The sequence below is a fragment of the Procambarus clarkii genome, chromosome 88, assembly GCF_040958095.1.
Source record: "Procambarus clarkii isolate CNS0578487 chromosome 88, FALCON_Pclarkii_2.0, whole genome shotgun sequence".
Taxonomy (NCBI): Eukaryota; Metazoa; Arthropoda; class Malacostraca; order Decapoda; family Cambaridae; genus Procambarus; species Procambarus clarkii.
The window spans coordinates 2,955,671-2,978,296 of NC_091237.1; the positions used below are offsets into that span (position 1 = coordinate 2,955,671).

The window sequence follows — 22,626 nt, forward strand, 5'->3', positions numbered from 1 at the left end:
AGTCTGTCTGAATCTCTCTGGGCATCCCCACCCAAGAGAAAAATCGTTGTAGTTGGCCGGCTACTCCTTTCGACGTCAAACGTTGCATCGGGACGGCTTCTGGAAATCTGGTGGACGCACACATTATCGTCATCAGGTAGGTATTCCCTCTCTTCGTTCTTGGCAACGGACCCACCCCGTCAACTAACAGACGCTCGAATGCAGGACCAAACGCTGGAACAGGGATCAATGGGGCCTTCGGTATCGCGGATTGGCTCTTCCCTGCCCTCTGGCACGGTAAGCACGTCTTACAATAGCACCTCACCTCGGCGTCCATACCTGGCCAGTAAAAGTACTCCCTGATCCTTCGCAGCGTCTTGGTCACCCCCAGGTGACCTGCAGAGTCCACAGAGTGCGATAGGTCCAACACGGCCGCTCTGCACTGGGCCGGCAACACTACCTGGTGCCTCGTACTTAGAGACTCTTCTCCGGCCTCCATCCTCACAGGTCTCCACTGTCTCATCAGCATGCCGTCTTGAAGGTAAAAATGAGTAGCCTTCTCAGGACCAACACGTCCTCCTTTGGCCTCACTAATCAATTCGGGGAACTCCATCTGCTGTAACTCTCCAAGATGAGTGCGGTCTACCCCTAGAGAACTGGTGAGGGTCACCTGCAACTCACCATTCGGGCTACCTTCGCCCTCCGCTCGTTCTCCGGGTCCTATGAAGAGGTGATCTATTCCCAGGCTGTCGGACGTCTCCTCAGCCCTATCAGATCCACAACCTCCTTGTTCTTCGCGCTGTCTCGGCATCACAGCACAAACTGGGAACGCCACCGGGGCGATTCCCTTCTCGTCCCCACAGGCGTTTAACTCTCCGCCCGTCTCCTTGTATTGTTCTAGGCACTCTTCGCCTTTCATGAGATTCGGAAGGACATACCCTCCACATGCGTCGTTTCCCAAGATGACCTGTGCCTCCATCTTGGGCATTGATGTACAGACTCCCACCACAAGGGTCTGGCAGCCATAATCAGAACTCAAAGTTACCTGGTGTAGGGGCATCCTCACTGGGCCTCCCACAGTGGTCACACTTGACACCCCCACACTGGTACTCTCGTAACCCTCGGGGAACAGGGTTTCACTCACCAGGGTAAAATCGGCCCCAGTGTCTCTTAATATTTTCACTGGGATGGGGTCTGCGTTCCCCATCCTTACGGTTCCCTGACACACGAATGGGTGAACTTTCTTCTCCCCACTCAGCACGGGTTCATCCCGCACTCTCTCGGCCATCTGGTCCTCGAACCTCACTAAAGCAACGTGCCCCCGCTGCTTAGGGCGTCTGCATTCCCGCGTGACGTGTCCGAAAACTCCGCAGTTGTAGCAGCAGACCCTCGTCGGAGACCATCCGCCACCGCTCACCTTAGCACTGCCTCCAGAGGCCGTCGCTCCCTGTGTCTTTCTCGCACCATTTGTCGACTCCTTTGTCGCAGCCACAGCTCCTGAGCTCTCCGCTTGGTTCTTCTTTATCGGCTCTGCAGCACCTTTTGATCCTCGGTTGTCCCAACTCGAGTGGTGGGACTTGGGGAAACTCGCTCCCGTCCTCCATCTATCCGTCCTTCTATAATTCCTACTGCTTCCGGAGTATGCGGGTGGTCGGTGCTGTCCTTCTCGGCGTGGGCGTAATGCTTCTTCTAGCATGTCGGCTCTGTCGGCTGCGGCCCTCAGATCTTTTATGTCCGCCTCCTTTACCCTCACCCTGATCTCAGGAGAGAGCACGGACATAAACTTTTCCATGACCATTAGCTCCTTGACCTCTTCAACCGACCTCGCTCCTTCAGAGTCCAGCCACTTAAGGAACTTTCTCTCCATGTCCCTCGCCGTCTCCGCATAAGACTTTCCTGGTGAACGGGTACATTCCCTGAACCTCTTCCTGTAACATTCCGGCGTGAGCTTGAAGGAATGGAGCACAGCTCGTTTTACCGCATCGTAGTTGGTGCATTCTTGGAAGTCGAGCATAGTGTAGGCTTCACGAGCTTCACCTGTGAGCCTCCCTTGAACCAGCTCCGCCCACTCCGCCCTCGGCCACCTCTTCAAAGCTGCAACCCTTTCGAAGTGGTCGAAGAAACTTTCGGCTTCATTAGGTACAAAGACCGGCAGATCTCGTTCCCTCACTCGTCGGTCTTCCTGTTGCGGCGGAGCAGGTGCACTTGGTCCTAGTTCAGCTCGCTTCAGCTCCACCTCTTTGTTGGCTTCTATTTCCTGTTGTCTCATCCTAGCTTCTCGCTCGTGTTCTTCCCTGCATAGCTGTGCTTCTCGCTCTTGTTCTTCCCTGCGCAGCTGTGCTTCTCGCTCCTCACGCTTCAACTGTGCTTCTCGCTCCTCACGCCTCAGCTGTGCTTCTGCTTCTCGCTCTTCTTTGCGCTGCTGTGCTTCTCGTTCCTCACGCTTCAGTTGTGCTTCCAGCTGCAACTTCATTATTTCCAGCTTAACGCTGTGCCTGCTGCCGCTGGATCCCCTGCTGCTTCCACCAATGCTCAGGTGTTCTCCCACACTGGCAGGTGTTTGGGGCCGTTCCTCCACCAAAGCTTCGTCTCGTGCCCTGAGCTGTGCCATTATCTCCAGTCTCCTTTCTCCCACTCTGGCAGATCTCAGCTTTATTCCAAAATGGTCTGCTATTGCCTGTAACTGTGCCTTGGTGCACTCCTCCAGCACCTGTTCATCTCTAGTGTCAATAAACCTTGTTACTTTATCATCCTCCATCTTGTGCTATGAGTGATAACCTGCACCTGATCTCTAATACCACTGCCAACTACCACCACTGCAACCTTTATTTCGATCGTGATCCTGGCGAGGTCGCCAATGTTGGGGGTTTACACTTATCTTACTCTTATTCTTACTCTGGGTGAGCAACAGATATGTTCAAGGTCACTCACCGTAGCCCTGCGGGTCTTCACTCTATCCTCACGGCGCCACTGCACGCCAGGAGAGTATCCCAGTCAATCCCAACCGGCCTCGGATTGAGAAGGAGTGGGAACACAACTCGTTCACTTAACTGTTATGTGCCCGCCCCAACAATAGGGCTTTACTATTAACCACAAGGTCGCCAACTGGTGTTTTCGGTGTCCAGTAACACGTCAGTGGACTGGTTGAATTGTGGTATCCTTGGCAAGGTCACACTCAATAGATCAGGATATCAGACAGGTACTTACTTGTATCACTCTTTGCTTTCCAGTATAATATAGCCACAAGATAAATGGAGGGGATGATATAAACACAAAAGTATTTTGTATTTTACTTAAAATTCATAAAAGATGTCACAAGGTCATATCAATAAATAAATCAGCTGATCCAGGCAGGAGTCGGTCGTTCCCACGTATATTACGCACTCGCTACGGTGGCAACACTCCCCCTCTCGTCAATGTCACAATCAGCTTGGCGCCCCCCTTCCGCGCGAAAGTTTATTGCTTGTTTCTCTAGCGGCACGCGCGCTGTTTCTTTAAGTTCTCAAAGATCACCAGGAGTTCGCACACTCGATATTTGCAACAATAGCACGTATTACTTCGCTACACTGTACTTGGGCTCAAACAATCGTTTCTATAATAAATGCGACAATAATTCACTGTAATAATATTTCACACTGCCCTTCATTCAATGGTAACTTATGGAGTGTTTAACACTGGAGTTCTTAGTATTTCCTTTCGTGGGCGATAACACAATAAATCACTGCACTCACAAATGACTATTCAATGCACGAACATAGACATATATAATATGGATAAATCAGACATCAATAAATGGTAAATAAATAGTTACTGGGCACATAGCCTAACTTCCAAATACTGGCATAATATTATATATAATTTCTCACTATATGTTCACGTTAAAGTCTCATGCAAGATATACAAAACACAGTAAATTCATCACTTAATCTGGGTGCCTGTACACACCAATAATAATATATATAAGTATCGTGAGTACTCTTGATAGTACTATTCTGCACACTGGTGCCTTACTGTGACATAGGTGAGACTTGCTCACGACATACAAAATCCTCAGGCTAGATAATATAGCTGAATAATATAGCTGACTAAAGGGGAATTGGGAGGGAAACTAGAACCACCTACTTCCACCTATCCTCCGATGAGAGTTGAGTTGTAGCTCCTGGTCCTGGCTCCTGCCTCGTGTCGGGAACGCCCCCACACACACGTTGCCGTGTCCTCCAGGAACCCACTCGCTGTCCCACCGTTAGCACGTCGTCTCCGTGCCTTCTTCCCAGCAGGTCCGTGCTCCTCCTCGACTTCTTGTAGGGTTGGAGTCGGTCTCCTGGCCGTCGACTTCTCCCAGTTACGGCTGCCCGCCTACTTCTCGGCTGCAGTCGTCTGGATTCCCAACTAGTCCTCTTCTTCCTCTGCTACCCAGTGGCTCTGGTCAGCCACTATGCCATCACGAATGGGTGAACTGCCTCAGACGTCGCCTATGTCACTGCACAGACTTCACTTCTTCTTGCACAGTACCTGTCCTGGAGCACTTGTTGCTCAATAACCGTCGATTCCCTCTCTGGTTCAACACATGAACTAAGGAAGACCTCACAGAGTACTGGCAGACTTCAGGTGACGCGTAAAATCCACGGGAGCGGGAAACAACTGTCAAACTGACAGGACCAATCGTCGCACGTCCAACCTCCTTGACGTGTCGTGTCTGACTGATGGCGCCAACGCGGCGCGCTGCCCGGACCCCCCTTCCTTCGTGATGTCACATTCGCCACGGGAGGTTTTCATTGGCTCCCGGTGCCACATTGCTGTCAGTGACCAATCCGGTGTCACTGACGTCACACAATTTTGGCGGGGAAACAGGAGAGCCAGCGCCATCTTGGCTTCCTAAAGGGCCTAAACCACAGGCCAAAATATTATTGTTTCACAAATTTCTCGGCTCTCCGAGCACACTCCACTCTCCCACATATATCAAATTGATGCCTGCGACGTAGAGAACGCTTGGGTAAAGTGGACATGACTCTTACTGCAGGCGTGGGAGAAATATAAGGGGGGGGGGGGGAACACCGTCACAATATATATATATATATATATATATATATATATATATGTATATATATATATATATATATATATATATATATATATATATAAATATATATATATATATATATATATATATATATATATATATATATGCGAACAAGCCTGAATGGTCCCCAGGACATATGCAACTGAAAACTCACACCCCAGAAGTGACTCGAACCCATACTCCCAGAAGCAACGCATCTGGTATGTACAAGACGCCTTAATCCACTTGACCATCACGACCGGACATAATGAGGTGATAGCCGAGGCTATTTGAACCACCCCACCGCCGGCACTCGGATAGTTATCTTGGGCATAGCATTTTACCAAATCACCTCATTCTTTGGGGCAACACGTGAGGAACACAAATGCGAACAAGCCTGAATGGTCCCCAGGACATATGCAACTGAAAACTCACACCCCAGAAGTGACTCGAACCCATACTCCCAGAAGCAACGCATCTGGTATGTACAAGACGCCTTAATCCACTTGACCATCACGACCGGACATAATGAGGTGATAGCCGAGGCTATTTGAACCACCCCACCGCCGGCACTCGGATAGTTATCTTGGGCATAGCATTTTACCAAATCACCTCATTCTTTGGGGCAACACGTGAGGAACACAAATGCGAACAAGCCTGAATGGTCCCCAGGACATATGCAACTGAAAACTCACACCCCAGAAGTGACTCGAACCCATACTCCCAGAAGCAACGCATCTGGTATGTACAAGACGCCTTAATCCACTTGACCATCACGACCGGACATAATGAGGTGATAGCCGAGGCTATTTGAACCACCCCACCGCCGGCACTCGGATAGTTATCTTGGGCATAGCATTTTACCAAATCACCTCATTCTTTGGGGCAACACGTGAGGAACACAAATGCGAACAAGCCTGAATGGTCCCCATTCAGCTATGCCCAAGATAACTATCCGAGTGCCGGCGGTGGGGTGGTTCAAATAGCCTCGGCTATCACCTCATTATGTCCGGTCGTGATGGTCAAGTGGATTAAGGCGTCTTGTACATACCAGATGCGTTGCTTCTGGGAGTATGGGTTCGAGTCACTTCTGGGGTGTGAGTTTTCAGTTATATATATATATATATATAAATATATATATATATTTATATATATATATATACATATATAACTGAGAACTCACACCCCAGAAGTGACTCGAACCCATACTGCCTGGAGCACTCTGCTGGCGTACAGGATCCCTTAACCGCTCGACCAACTCGACCAAAACGACCGGACAAAAGAGGATGGTAGCCGAGGCTATTTCATTCCCTCCGCCGGCACTCGGTTGGTAATCTTGGGCATGGTATTTTATCAAATTACCTCATTCTTTGGGGCGCACGTGAGGAACACAAATGCAAACAAGCCTGAATGGTCCCCATGAACTCATGGGGAAGTGGGTACTCCCATGAACTACTCACTTCAAGACTCCGCACCAATATAGAAGCATCAAGAAATATGGGCCAATAGGCCCTCTCCAGTTACTTCCATTCATCCCTTTAACTTACAAAATATTATACCCATTGTTTCGTATTGTGTCTTGTGTTGAAAGTATGTTTTCACCACATCCAAAACTGTTGTAACATATCACCTCACCCAAATGCAGGCATATAAAATGAAAGTCGTTTAAATTATAGCACAGTAGAACTCTGTTTAGTGTTTGCAGGCTATAGTTGTGTGTGTGTGTAAACTAAAGTCTTTGAAAATGTAATAAGTTATTACGAAACGCGTTCATGTGTCCGTCAGACTAGAAATAAAAATGAATTTTGGAGAATTGATTTTTCAATTACCATCGACAGTGAAAAGAACCATAAGAAATATTGAGAAAATTCGTGTTAGAATTATTAATCTTACCTTTTCGGTCATATTTAATAATATATGTTTACAAGAAAGACTGGTACCAAAATATACTAATATATAATAAGTTAAACACACACACACACACACACACACATATATATATATATATATATATATATATATATATATATATATATATATATATATATATATATATATATATATGTGTGTGTGTGTGTGTGTGTGTGTGTGTGTGTGTGTGTGTGTGTGTGTGTGTGTGTGTGTGTGTGTGTGTGTGTGTGTGTGTGTGTGTGTGTTTAACTTATTATTAAATCACATGAATACCAGATTCATAGCAACACCTAGACACAAGCAATAAACAAACATTACTTAACTTCAATAGCACATCCAGGCTTCAACAACACCAGCCTGCAATTGACGCAGATTCACTCCGACTCACAGCATGAGCTCCCATGAACACACTGTCGTTACTCTCCACGTAAAAAATAACTCACAAACCACACTTCCACACTTAGATATAAACTACCATGCACTTATAATCATAAGTATATAAAACATAAGATATTCTGGAGCAGCTACTCATGTAATTATACTTCTTACTCTGAAAATAAGAATAATTCAATGACATGAACATAAGCCGTTTGGGGTGAGTGGATTCTATGGGACCTTGTGGCTGAGTGGACAGCGCTTTTGAGTCGTAGTCCTAAGGGCTCTGTTACGATCCCTGGCAGAGGCAAAAACAAATGAGCAGAGCTTCTTTCACCCTGCTGCATCTATTCACCTCGCAGTAAAAAGGTACCAGAGAGTTGGACAGCTGTTACAGGGTGCGTCCTGGGAATGTGTGTGTGTGTGTACTTACGTTAGAGAAAAATCTATGTAGTAGACATAATAGAGGAAAATCAAATTGGCTAGTAAGGCGGGGTCCAAGAGCTAATAGCTGGAGTTTGCAGATACAAAATAGTAAATACAGCTGGTACCACTGACGCACCGCGCAAACTGAACTGAACAAATACCTGACCAGCACAGGACCACATGTACCCCCACTCCACTAAGCAACTTCCATACAATACAATTCAGAAATTTAATGCAATAGCATAACTGCTATACAAGCAAATAGAATGAGAATAATATAACATAGTACTATGAAATGAAGCCATAAATATGTACAACTGCAATACATAATTAATTGAAGGTGAAGATATGTATAAATATGCAAAATTTGAATAGTTATGAAGCAGGTAAATACCTGGGTCATACCAGGCTCCACCAGAGAACACATGAGTTCTGCGGACAATCACTCTCACCACAAATATCCTCACCAACAACACTGAAATAATTGAGTGATAAACCAGAAAACTAAGATAAGATATTGGCGATCCACTGCATATCAAACAATGTCACCCAATTATCAGCAGTCAGCTTATATTTAGGTCCATTTTCCACCCTCAAAACTAAAGCACACTATCCAACTCTCATTGCCCCAGACATCGACGATTGGGCAATTTTTATTTATTTCTTTATTTATTTCTTACATTCTTGAGTTCATTCTTGTTACATTCATAGTTCTTACATTCTTCAACAACCACTAGCACATATAGCATTTTGGGTAGGTCCTTAATCCTCATTTTCCCAAGAATACGACCAGCCAAATTCTTTAACCTAACCAGTTTCAACCAGATACCCATTCACTGCTGGGTGAACAGGGGCTACAGTTAAGGATTGGCACCCGGCCAATCCTCCGCGGCCAGAATACGAACCCAGTACAAAGTGCTTGGAAAGCGCAGAGCGAGTGTTTTACCACAGCATCACAGAGACTGAGTACAGGGACTGCGAAGTGCTTTACTTTATCTCGTCCTTCCGTTTAACATGTCCTCTTGTGCCAGCTTACTTGCATTCACTTCCGGGTGGATACAAGTAGAAAGACATAAGAAATATAGAAATGTAGAAAAGAATCGTCTTAGAATCACTGCTAATTCTTTTCTACTGTGAGAACTTGGACAGTAACAGAATGCTTGTGTGTGGGTCTGTACTTCAACACATTAGATTTCAAATGAAAAAACACCATTGATAATAAAGCTTTATTTTGAGGGTATTTTTTATCAATATTGGGTGAACTGTGTGTATGAAATACAGCTCTTTTATACATAACCTTTCCTATTTTAAAGGACCAAAAAAAATGAGATAATTGGCTTCTCAAGCGTTTCTTTGCTAGATGTGCATCGTTGCATCGTTTCTTTATACACAGGAGAGGCAACAGACGGTCTAGGGGGTGATTCTAGGGGTGCTATTTACATATTGACGAGGAACAAAGAAAGTTCAGTGTCATTAATGCCGGCCAAATGATGCTTAATAATCGGAATAAATCAACTGTAAACATTTCCTAAGCATTAGGTGTCACACCTACTGTTTGGTAAAATGTTAAGTAAGAAGATTGCTGTAGTAGAAGGGGGGGGAGGGCTGACAGTTGAGTGGACAGTGCTTCGGATTCGTAGTACTGAGGTTCTGGGTTCGATTCCTGGAGGAGGCGGAAACAAATGGGCAGAGTTTCTTTCACCCTTATGCCCCTGTTCTCCTAGCAGTAAATAGGTACCAGAGAGTTAGACAGCTGCTACGGGCGGCTTCCTGGGGGTGTGTAACAAACAGGAGGCCGGGTCGAGGACCGGGCCACGGAGACGCTAAGCCCCGAAATCAACTCAATATAATCTCAATAACCTCAATAAATTATTAATGGCTTTCAGTGGATTACAACTGTGGAATAGTTCAAGAACACTCAAGGATGGAAACATAGATGCTCTGAAGACCACCATCATGATAAAACAATACCAGCATACCATCAAAGGGTTTATTACAAGAAGCAAATCACTTATAAGCATCAGGAACAACGTGCTCAGGTTACAGTTTACTACAAAACTGGAGCTCTTGAGCACCCACTACCCTGCAGAGTTCTTGAACACCCACTACCCTGCAGAGTTCTTGAACACCCACTACCCTGTAGAGCTCCTGAACACCCACTACCCTGCAGAGCTCTTGAGCACCCACTACCCTGCAGAGTTCTTGAACACCCACTACCCTGCAGAGTTCTTGAACACCCACTACCCTGCAGAGCTCCTGAACATCCACTACCCTGCAGAGTTCTGGAACACCCACTACCCTGCAGAGCTCCTGAACACCCCCTACCCTGCAGAGCTCCTGAACACCCACTACCCTGCAGAGTTCTGGAACACCCACTACCCTGCAGAGTTCTGGAACACCCACTACCCTGCAGAGTTCTGGAACACCCACTACCCTGCAGAGTTCTGGAACACCCACTACCCTGCAGAGTTCTGGAACACCCACTACCCTGCAGAGTTCTGGAACACCCACTACCCTGCAGAGTTCTGGAACACCCACTACCCTGCAGAGTTCTGGAACACCCACTACCCTGCAGAGTTCTGGAAAACCCACTACCCTGCAGAGCTCCTGAACACCCACTACCCTGCAGAGCTCTGGAACACCCACAACCCTGCAGAGCTCCTGAACACCCACTACCCTGCAGAGCTCCTGAACACCCACTACCCTGCAGAGTTCTGGAACACCCACTACCCTGCAGAGCTCCTAAATACCCACTACCCTGCAGAGTTCTGGAACACCCACTACCCTGCAGAGTTCTGGAACACCCACTACCCTGCAGAGTTCTGGAACACCCACTACCCTGCAGAGTTCTGGAACACCCACTACCCTGCAGAGTTCTCGAACACCCACTACCCTGCAGAGCTCTGGAACACCCACTACCCTGCAGAGCTCCTGAACACCCACTACCCTGCAGAGTTCTGGAACACCCACTACCCTGCAGAGCTCCTGAACACCCACTACCCTGCAGAGTTCTGGAACACCCACTACCCTGCAGAACTCCTGAACACCCACTACCCTGCAGAGTTCTGGAACACCCACTACCCTGCAGAGTTCTGGAACACCCACTACCCTGCAGAGTTCTGGAACACCCACTACCCTGCAGAGTTCTGGAACACCCACTACCCTGCAGAGTTCTGGAACACCCACTACCCTGCAGAGCTCCTGAACACCCACTACCCTGCAGAGTTCTGGAACACCCACTACCCTGCAGAGTTCTGGAACACCCACTACCCTGCAGAGTTCTGGAACACCCACTACCCTGCAGAGCTCTGGAACACCCACTACCCTGCAGAGTTCTGGAACACCCACTACCCTGCAGAGTTCTGGAACACCCACTACCCTGCAGAGCTCTGGAACACCCACTACCCTGCAGAGTTCTGGAACACCCACTACCCTGCAGAGTTCTTCAACACTTGGAACATGGACTAAAAAGACCAAAATTAAGCTGTAACAGAATCAAATTAAAAAGAAAGTGCGGATAAAGAAAGAAACGAATTTAAATTTTTTCAATGCATTCATTTATCTGTGGAATATTATGGAAGTGGGGTATCAGTGTGGGGTATCCAGGGGTACCATTGTGCCTGGCACACCAGAGGACCCTTCACAGCATACCAGTGGGGCCAGGCACACCAGAGGACCCTTCACAGCATACCAGTGGGGCCAGGCACACCTGTGGATCATTCACAGCACACCAGTGGGGCCAGGCACACCAGAGGATCCTTCACAGCACACCAGTGGGGCCCGGCACACCTGTGGACATGTAATGACGCTTGACCTCTTGGTATGGTCAAGTATTATAATATATATAGAGGCAGTCTAGCCTACTACAAATTTCAAGGGTAAATAAATGAACTGCTTACTCAGCAAAGCAATATACTTTAAGTATGGGGTAACAAAGAAACATACAAACATATAAATGAAATGCAGGCAGCCAGAAATATTGTTGCACCAGAATGAAATATCACAATATAATTATATATATAAGCACTGATCACCATTTTAAAACTTAAATGAATTGATGGGTAAGCAAATAATGGTCTAACCAGGCAATTAGCTATATTACTAAATAATATACAGGTACGAAACACTTATCTCATAACATGTCCACCCCCACCCAGCCTCACCTACGCAACTAGCGTGTAAGAGCATGCACGGCATGGTGTCGACAGGTTACCAACTACGAACCACATGAAATCTTTAGATATTCTGCTGTTTGAGAGTAATACTTAAGAACATAATTATAACTATACTAATATGCATATAACACTGCTAAGGTATAATTAAAGAAATATGTACATACAAAAACTGAAAAAATTACTGGGATGAATCAGTGATGTTTGGTTGATACACTGCATTCATTATTGGAACATCCCAAATATGGTCTTTCCCCCATGAGTCGCCATGGTCTCCCCCTACATGAACTAATATGCAATAGCATTAGCAAAATATTTCATACAGACACACTATAGCATGCTACATTTAATTCAAACCTAAATACTGGAAAACTAATGAATATAATGGTTAATTATAAATAACTGAGGAAAGAAATAATGAACATACATGTTTATCATGATAAATGTTAGATTAAAATATATGGCTTCAAGAAATCCCTCCTCGTCCTTAAAGAAAAATGAAATTAACTGAAGGTTGATTTCAGTTTTTGACTGCAGGTGTGTACAATACTGAGAACTCATAATCCAATCATAATTATTGACACTGAACTTCCTAAGGAAAACATTACACTGAACCAATTTATAGAAGATATATGACAATTGAAATACAATCAAAAATACATTAGCAATACTCATGCACAATATGTAAAAAAATCAATAATATAATAATATATAGCAAGGTACATCTTCTTGCAAGAAAAAACAAATTGAATCTTAACTTCTGTAATAAGTTCATTAACTCCAATGGAATTAAATAACTAAATATGGAAATAATCCAAAGTTCATTAGTTGACATTACACTCTTCATGTAAGAACAATTCACTGTAGCAACTATACAATATACATTTTCTTCATTACATTCTGAAACACCGTCTCCCAACTTAAGTGTAACTATAACTGTTCCCTTGGATTCTAAACACCTTTATCTCTCCTGGGCACTATCTCATTTTGTTCACCTAAATACCTGAGGTAAATTCTCACTCTCTGCTCATCACAACATTTGTTCTTATTATACTCACCACACTTTGCAAGATTCACATACGACTTGAGTACAATACATACATCCGAAATAAATGGCAGTCTGGACAACAAAATCTAATATAATAGGTTTCCACTTAACTGGTTTCTTTCTCAACCTGGTAGTAATCCAATAAAACCACAGTTCACTTTATTAATAAGGAACAAGTTACAATACTCCAGCACATCAAGGTAAAGTACTTACAACTTAAAATGCACTACCTTTTGTAAACAGATAGTACAGATCCAACCAATTTCATTCTGGAGCACTTCAACAGTTAGATATAAGTTACCTGGACTTAGATGTAGTGAACTCTGACAACTACAACTCGGTTGAGGATACCATGTACATTTCCTGAGCTGGAACATCCTGGGTTGTAAGAGTTGATGGGTTTTCGACTGATTTCTACTCCTTTTCTGTAGAGTTAATTCACTGAGATGAATCGGCATAGATGAGGGGTGGTTGAGGGAATTCTCCTTGTGAATGGGGCTGATCTGGTATAAACCCCTCAGGAACCTTTGGTCTCCAACACTCTGGATCTTCTGTGAAACAAACAACCTTGGCAAAATGTCACTAAAAGTACAAGGTAATTATCAAAAGAAGGCACCAAACCGGGAAGGCTATGTAGCACCATCAAAGTGCGAAATAATCAGAGGGCGCTAAATATCACCAATACGAGAACAAACACGCATAAGGCGAACGATTTCAAAAGTATCCGATTCACCTAGAATTCTATCAAGGGACAAGTGACTGCGAGGGACGGTCGGAAAGCAAGACACACGCTTGTCCTGGAAGTCAGGACATTCAACAAGGATATGCACAACTGTACGAGGGACAACGCAATTCGGACAATAAAGAGCAGGGCGGCGCTCCATTAAGTGACCGTTGGTTAAGCGAGTATGGCCAACCCGCAGCCGTGCCAAAGCAGTTTCCCACCGCCGGTTACGGTGGTAGGAGGAAGGCCACAGGTACACACTACGTTTGAGAGTACGAAGCTTGTTGCCAACCACAGAGGACCAACAACCCTGCCAACGAGCAAGAATGGAAGAATAAATAACAGGATAAAAGTCAGAATAAGGAATACCTTTACGGGATATGGGACAAGGACGGATAGCTTCCTTAGCGGTAGCATCTGCACGCTCATTGAAAGAAATACCAACATAGCTGGGAACCCAGCAAAACTCTACTGATTTAAATTTACTAGAAATAAGAAACAGCCAATGTTGAATCTCGATGACCACCGGATGGACAGGATTAAAAGACCCTAGAGCCATGAGGGCACTACGAGTCAACTACAACCACAAAGGAGGAATGATAATGAGAGAGCAAGAGACGGAGAGCATAGAAAATAGCATAAAGTTCAGCTTTAAAGAAGCTAACCTCCGAAGGGAGGCGACACATATAAGTACGGTCAGGAAAAACAACAGAGTAGCCCACACCGTCCACAGACTTAGACCCATCGGTGAAGATGGAAATAGAGTGGGAGTGTGAAGAAAAGTGCTCAAGGAAGAGGCTTTTCAGAATTGTAGGAGGGATAAAGGCTTTAGTAATACAAGTCAAGGACGTACAAAACTTGGCAAGGGGGGACTCCACGGAGGCAAGGAAGGAACAATATGAGGAGAAACATTAGAAATATGAACAGAAAGAGAATTCTGTAAGCGAGATAACCGGACAGAAAGAGGGAGACGATGAAGAGGAACAGGTGCTACAGGAGGAGGAAAAGTCAAAGCAAGTCAGAGGCGAGAGGAAGGATGGTGTAAAGACCGCGCAAGATAGCGAAGACAGTAGCGATCACAGCGGTCCTGAAGAGCGAAAGCCAGTGTCAACATACAAACTGAGGGCTGGAGTCGAACGAAAGGCACCAGAGCTGAGACGCAACCCAGTATGGTGCAAAGCATCAAGACGGCAAAGAGTAGAAGGAGAAGCAGAAGAATATGCAGGGCAACCTTAATTGAGTTTAGACAGGACGAGAGAGGAGTGCAAATAGAGGAGTGTGCGCCTATCTGCTCCCCAAGAAGTATGGGACAAAACCTTAAGAAGGTTAAGGGCCTTACAACATTCAACACGGAGGTAAGAGATATGGGCTGGGTAAGACAAACGAGTGTCAAAGACTAACCCCAAAAGCTGTGCGGAATCCCTGTACACAATGGGATGACCATAAAGCGATAAAGAGGGACGAAGAACGACATGCTTCCGAGTAAAAGTCATAGTACAAGTCTTAGACGCAGAGAACTTGAAGCCATGATCGGTGGCCCAAGACGACACGGCATCAATCGCAAGTTGAAGCCGCCGTTGAAGGAGAGGCGAATCACCACCCCGACAGCAAAGGGTAAGATCATCAACATAGAGAGCGGAGAAGACGCCAGAAGGAAGAGAGGAAAGAAGACCGTTGAGGGCAACTAGAAAAAGAGCTCAGAACACTACCCTGGGGCACACCTTCATACTGCCGAAAAGGGGCAGAGAGAGTGGTACCAAGCCGCACACGAAAGGAACGACAAGAGAGGCAGCTCTGGAGGAAGAGAGGGAGGTTCCCACGAAGGCCAAAGAATGAAGTTGAGACAGAATATGATATCGCAAGGTAGTGTCGTAAGCCTTTTCCAGGTCAAAAAGGACGGCAACAACGGAGGTCTTCGCAGCAAAAGCAGTACGAATATAGACCTCCAAGTTCACCGGGACATCCGTTGTGCTGCGGCACTTGCGAAAACCAAATTGAGAAGGGAAGAGGTGGTGATAGTGTTCTAAGAACCACATCAAACGAACGTTGACCATACGTTCAAAGAGCTTGCAGACACAACTCATGAGAGCAATAGGGCGGAAGTCCTTGGGGGATGACCCGAGAGACCCTGATTTCCGAACAGGGAGGATAACAGCATCGAGCCAGTCTTCAGGAACTGACGACGACTCCCAGACTCGATTGTACAGATTCAGTAAATACTGAGACGTGCACGGAGGGAGATGGCGAAGCATTTCATAATGAATGCCATCAGAGCCGGCTGCTGTAGAACCGCAAAGGGCTAGGGCAGACTGAAGCTCAGAGAGAGAGAGAAGGGATCATAATAGGAAAGGTGAAGATAAGTACAGAAATTTAAAGGATGAGATTCAAGAATAGGCTTACGAAGAAGGAAGGATTGGGGAAGATGAGAACCAGAACTAACAGAGGAAAAATGGGAACCCAGTTCGGTCGCGACCTGCAACGAGTCTGCCACAATAGCACCAGGGAGGCGAAGGACCGGTGAGACATTGGGAACGAACTTACCCACAATCTTGCGGATACGCTTCCAGACCAGTGGGAGAGGAGTTTCGGATGTAATGGTGGAGACATAAAACGCCCAGCAAGCACGTTTAGCCGCACGGATGGTCCTACGAGCCACCGCACTCACCTTCCGAAACAAAAGAAAAGACTCAACCATCTGCCGGTGGCGATGTCTCTTCCAGGCTGCACGCTTACAGCGGACAGCCCGAGCACAGTCCACATTCCACCAGGGAACGCACTTCCCCATTCCCCAAGAAGAAGAGCGAGGAATAGAGTGGAGGGCAGCATTAAAGATAGTGTCATGAAAAGAAGGAGGGCGCGAGGGAGAGGCAGAACGGAAAGGTCGGAAATAGTAGCACGGAGAGTAAACAGGCGCCAGTCAGCCTCGGCAAACCGCCACCTAGGGAAGGAGAGAGGAGGGCGAAAAGAGAAAAAAGTAACAAGGATAGGAAAATGGTCACTGCCATGGAGATCATCAAGGACCCGCCACCCAAAATCCAAGGAAAGGGATGACGAGCACAGAGAAAGATCGAGACAAGAAAGAGAGCGAGTCCGAGAGTCCAAATGAGTGGGCTCACCAGAATTAAGAAGGGACAGGGAAGAAGAGAGGATGAAAGGTTCAAGGAGGCGACACCGGGTGTTTGTCAGCACATCACCCCAAAGGGCATGACGACAATTGAAATCACCCAGCAGGAGCACAGGCTCAGGCAAGAAGTCTAGGAGATGTTTAAGATCGGGAAGAGAAAGTGGGACAGTGGGGGGGGGGGGGGAATAAATGGAACAAACCGTGTACCATCTACGCACAAAGACACGGGCGGCAGAACAGTGGAGAGGCGAGGAAAAAAGTAAGGGGACAAAGGGAACAAATCGGAGTAAATCAAGAGAGCAGAAGAATTATGGATCCCAGCTGTTGCTGGGGGGGGGGGGGGAGAGAGAAAAGAATAGCCACGGAAGCGACCAGGACGAGCACCAAGCATCGGCTCCTGGAGACAGATACAAAGGGGCGAAAACTGTGAAATAAGTTGGAAGTCAAGGAAATTGGCGTAAAATCCACGGATGTTCCATTGAAGAAAAGACCTCAGCAAAGAGAGAGCGGAGAACAACAGAGAGCAAAGAAGAAACAAAGGTGAAGAAGGAATACAGCACACTAAAAAAGCACAGGGTCAGGATCAGGGTCAGCGAAGTCAGGGTTAGGGGGCATGGGCCAACTGAGTAAAGAAGGAAGGAAAGAAGCAGGAGGAGAGACCAGAGGTGAACGAGCAGGGTCTGGAGGAGGAGAAGGAAGGGGAGGAGGAGGGGCAGAAAGAGGGGAGCGCATCTCAGCAAGGGCAGTAACTGAGATGGAACCGGGGGCTAAAGAAACCCCCACGGTAGGAACTTGGGGCTCCACCACCGAAGCGGGAGGGGGAGGAGCGATAGAATCAGAGATAGGGGGTGAAGAAGAAAGCGAAGCCTTCTTACCGACCGGAGAGGAGGAAGGAGAGGAGCCAGGTTTCCGCTTCTGACTCAAAGATACAGGCGTCCCAGCAGCAATGTACTGGGCAACAGACTCCAGCGTCTCGATAGGAGAGGAAGAGCGAGATTGAACAACACAACCATCAGGAGAGCGATGGACATCTTTCCGCACAGTCAGGCGGCGTGGAGAGCCAAGAGACAGAGGAGAATGACGGGAAGGAGGACTAGAGGGAGAGGAAAAAGAAGGCACAGGAGACGTGACAGACTGAGTAGAAAGAAGGGGAGCCCTAGACAGAGCACCAGGAGGTGGACCCTTCGGGACAGAACGGAGGGAAACAGGGGAGGTGTTGGTGGGCATGTCCGGATCTAAGGCTCGGAAACGGTTGTGAGACTGAGGAAGGCGGGAAGGACGAGGAGAGGAAGAACACACCACGCGAGCATAGGAGACACCAGCGAAAGAGGGGAGACGAACTTGGCGCCGAGCCCCAGGAAAAGACAAACGGTCCCGGTGTTTCAAGTTGAGGACAGCCGCCTCAAGTTTGTAACGAATACACGCACGGGAGAAGGTAGGGTGGGCCTCACCGAAATTGAGGCAGCGGGCCTGGGGAGAAGTGCACTCCAACTTAGAGTGACCCTCGTTTCCACACAGGTGACAGAGAGAGACAGGACTAGAGCATTTGAGGGCATCATGTCCAAACCTCCAGCACCTACTGCAGAGCCGAGGAGATGGAATATACTGCTGAACGAAGCATCTGGCATCAGCAAGAATGACAGAAGGCGGACGGGTCCTACCATCAAAGGTAACCTTCACAACCCGAAGCGGCAGATGGCGATGACCACGAGGGGGACGAGTAAATGTATCCACCTGGAGGACAGAATGACCCTGGGCCTCTAGAATATGCTTGATATCCTGGTGGCAGTCTTTGAGATCCCTAACACCGGTCGCAACATGGTGCAGAAGGAGAACAGTGCCAACACTGGCATTCAACCGAGCGCTCTTCAAGATCCGAACAGGGGTCTCGCCAAGGCAGGATAAGGCGGCCAAGCGAGTGGCCGCATCCTGAGAAGGAGCAGCAACGACACGAGTACCAAGACGTGTGGGGTTGAAGGTGACAGAGGCATCCACGGAATCGACAAGATGCCTATGAAGGGAAAAATCGTCAGGAGGAGTTGAATCCAAAGGTTGGAGGTCAAAGTACTTAATCCACGTAGCAGGACCAAACAAAGTATGGAACGAATTAGGATGGGAAGGGAGCATACGAGAGTGGCTGTGGCGGGGACGGCGATGAGAACCCTTAGAGAGAGACGGGTCAAAAGGTGCAGTAGTCACAAGAAGAGATGGAGCCGTGCAAGGGAAGGAGACGGTCACCATAGCAGGCTTGGGGCACGACCCAACCACAGATGAGGGAGGGGAGCAGGGAGGAAGAGTCCGGTCTGGGCCTAAACCGGGTCCTGTAGCGGAGGCTACAGATCCCGGCCTTCCAGGACGGTCCGGCTCAGGGGCCTGGTCGCCCACCCCATGAACCTGGGTAAGAGAAGTCAAGTCGTCATCCATGCAGCAAACCAATATATAAGGGATGGGACCTGGAACCAAGGGATACCACCTACCAGGGCAGCCAGGGAGGCCGAGCGCGGGCCAGTACAGGAAGTGTGCATCGTCACCAGTGGTGCTCCCCCTTTTTAACAGAGGAGTCCTATTACTTCGTTCATTCTCCCACACTGGTCCTAAGACCCCAGTCCCCCTATCGCCCCAGCCTGGACACCCAACCATCCACTCAGGGCGGCCTCTCACAGGCGATCCCTCCAGCGGGTGGTCCAATGGCTCACAAGGCCCCTACATGGTGCGTACACTATCCAAAGAGGGGGCACAGGCAACCCACACCGGTCCCAGGGAGGTGTACGTGAGCCCCTCACCACGGCAAGGAAGCACCACGGAGGGGACTAAAAGTACAAGAAACAGGGTTAGACCACTCCGACACATCCGAAATCACAGACCTCACCGGGAGCTTCTCATCTCGAAATCACAGGCTTCACAGGGAGGCTATTGTTTACATTCAATGTCCGCCCAGGCTCTGTCCTCTCCTAGTGTCCGAGAAATATGGTTCAATTTTCTCTCTTTTCTTAACAATGGGATGAAGCCTTTAATTTTATGGTAGATTTGTTTTAAGTAAATCACAGAGAATACTTTTCAATCAAGTTTGATCACTAGACTGTTTTTTAAGAATACTTGTTGAACTTAAATTAATGTTTTGATGACGTGACAGATGTCCCGTTCTCTATAATCCTTTATGACTAACTAATGTAAATTAAAAACATCTTATTGCGTTTAGTAATGATAATATGTTAGTTTCGGATTTCCGACATCAGGTATGCATTTCTTGTGTGGATGGTTAGGTGTATATCTTATGTGTGTCTGTTTATTAAAGTTTTATTTCTTTAACTGTAGTGAACTTACATGGAATAAATCATGCACTTATGGTTTTGGTTTGTTTATGCATAATTGCAAAGTTTTGATGTAGATATCGGAAATTTCAACACTTTATCTACTAACCCCTGATATACCAAGTTAAAACGGTTATGTCAGGTACATACTAATATCACTAACTTCTCAAACCGAACGGATTTGATAGTATGTTGACCAGACCACATGCTAGGAAGTGAAGGGACGGCGACGTTTCGGTCCGTTCTGGACCATTCTCAAGTCGATTGTCAGATCTGATAGCGTTCATGAGAGAATGGGATGTTGCCACGTATGCAAAATACACTATACGAATAATCTCTCTCTTGTAGTAACATAAAACTTTCAGTGTGCAGACTAAATGAGATAAAAGAGTACTTAAATTAATAATAGTTACTTCAACTAAATAATCAGTAAATCAAGCGTCGCTCTTCCTACTTAGAAAATGACGAGTTTTGAACTAAGCTGAGTTAGCATTCCCAGCTGGGGAGGGATGTGACGCCATTAGGCAGAAAGCACACGACCTGTGTGCTTGGCAGAGAAGACACCTCTACGTTTTATCTCTTAATTGCTTACAATAGGCACATTTCCCAAGTTCTTATTACAGGAAAGAAACCATTCCACCTAACCATCGAACTCATCGTAACATGGAAGCGGTATTTCCGAGCAATTGTTGTAGTTTATGTTAGTGGCCATTATCATGATCTCTGTAGCGTTGCCAGGTTATGACGCATGCGCTCTGGGTAAGCCTAATTATTAATGCAGACTCATCTTATTTGAATATCCGCTGTGTAAAGGTAGCAGTTTACTACTGATACATTATTTGGTAGGTGCCGTTCAGAAGAAGAATTAATATCGAGTCAGCCTGTTGCACCATGCGGTTTCCCAAGTTGCCATTAAGACTCCACCAACTGTGGTTCATCATCTGTGACCGAAGGAAACCACTGTCTATTATTAGGCGATTTCGACTCTAGAGCTAAGCACTAGATAAATTATTTAACCTTAGAACTAACATAAAAACTGTAGTCTTGTTAACCCCCAACTTGTGGAAGGATAACCCCAGCAGGACTAATCAATATAATACAGTCCATATACGTCATACAGTCCACTTCAATTAATTAATTTTAAAGCAGATTTCTACAGGTAATTTAACAGTATTCAAACTCCTACTGGGCAAAATTCCCCACAGTAGATGTTAAAATGTACTTCATATACTTATCCGTATTTTTATTTCATTTAATAATATGTAGTGTCACTAAATTGCATTAGGATATAGGGAATAATATTTAGTAAAATTATATAATTATTATCTTTCCACTCTAAATGTAAGTAAAGATTTCCATTTATATTTGGAATATGCATTTTCCACTCCATTCCATTTTGCCAAACGACTTGGCAAAGTTCAGAGGATGAGAATGTTTTGTTCGGTCGAATATTATCAGTGTTCGGAGTGAATAATTTCCTGAACTTCTCTCAACAGATTCTTAGGCTGCTGCGGCCTACACTTGCTGTACATATTGAGGATATCCTACAACAATTGATCGTTCCTAAGATCAGAGAGTCCTTCGAGGATTGGCCTAAATTTAACTTACAGTTACGAGAAATGAAATCATGTGCTCAGGAACCGCAACTCCTGGGTGTGAAGGTTCACGACAGGACTTCGTCAGGAGACATCGTCCTCGATCTTAAATATGGGTGAGTAATTGAGGTTTGAATTTTAAATGTTAAGATAATGAGGGTCACGCTATCATATTTATATGTGCTCTGTCAGTATCTTTCCTACTAATTCTAAAGAGGTGAATGTCTGTCTGTCTGCCAGAAGTTGGAGGTCAGATGTTTTTGGCTAATATCACTTTGTGCATTTACTGTTGGTGGTATTGAGCGTGTCATAAGGGGGTCAGAGTTAGCCAACATGCTCCCTTTGCAGGGAGGTTGGCCTCAATACCCCTTCACAAAATCCAGTGGATATGAAATATAGGGTTTAGTTCGCAGGGCGTAGTCCACAGGGTGTAGTCCACAGGGTTTACAGTTCATTGATCTATTAATACATTGAGATACTAACATGCGAATCGAACGTTCGACTGACGATTTGTATTCTGAGCAAAAACTTTTGGTTACAGTGAAGATAAAAAGTGGGGTAGTTGCTTACAGTGCTTACCTATCAGTGACTACAAGGAAGTGAGGGCTATTTGAGCCCCGCCAACTATCCTTGTTGTTGAAGAGAGCTGGGAATATGGGAAATGAATATATGGGAAGCCAATGGGGGAACGTGTAGGTGGAGAATGGTATGAAATGAATATGTTTACAAAAATTAAGAGTATGTTAAGAAAATGGTTAGAGTGCTGGAACAAGATGGGTAAGGTGAGTGACGAGTGTGATAAAGAGGGAATCTGAGTGGGGAGGCTAGGACGGTGTACGTGGGGGAGATAGGAAGTATGCCTGTGTTACCACCCGTGATTCCTAATTCACTTTGCCAGGAAG

General features: G+C 46.2%; 1 long non-coding RNA gene across 1 annotated transcript in view; it reads left to right on the forward strand.

The window, feature by feature from the left end:
- The window catches only part of LOC138358973 (uncharacterized), a 54,457-nt gene extending 32,623 nt beyond the window's left edge, over window positions 1-21,834 (forward strand). The window contains exon 3 of the long non-coding RNA XR_011225674.1: window positions 21,626-21,834. This is a non-coding gene — a long non-coding RNA (uncharacterized lncRNA). The remainder of the gene's footprint in view (window positions 1-21,625) is intronic.
- Window positions 21,835-22,626: the final 792 nt, after the last annotated feature.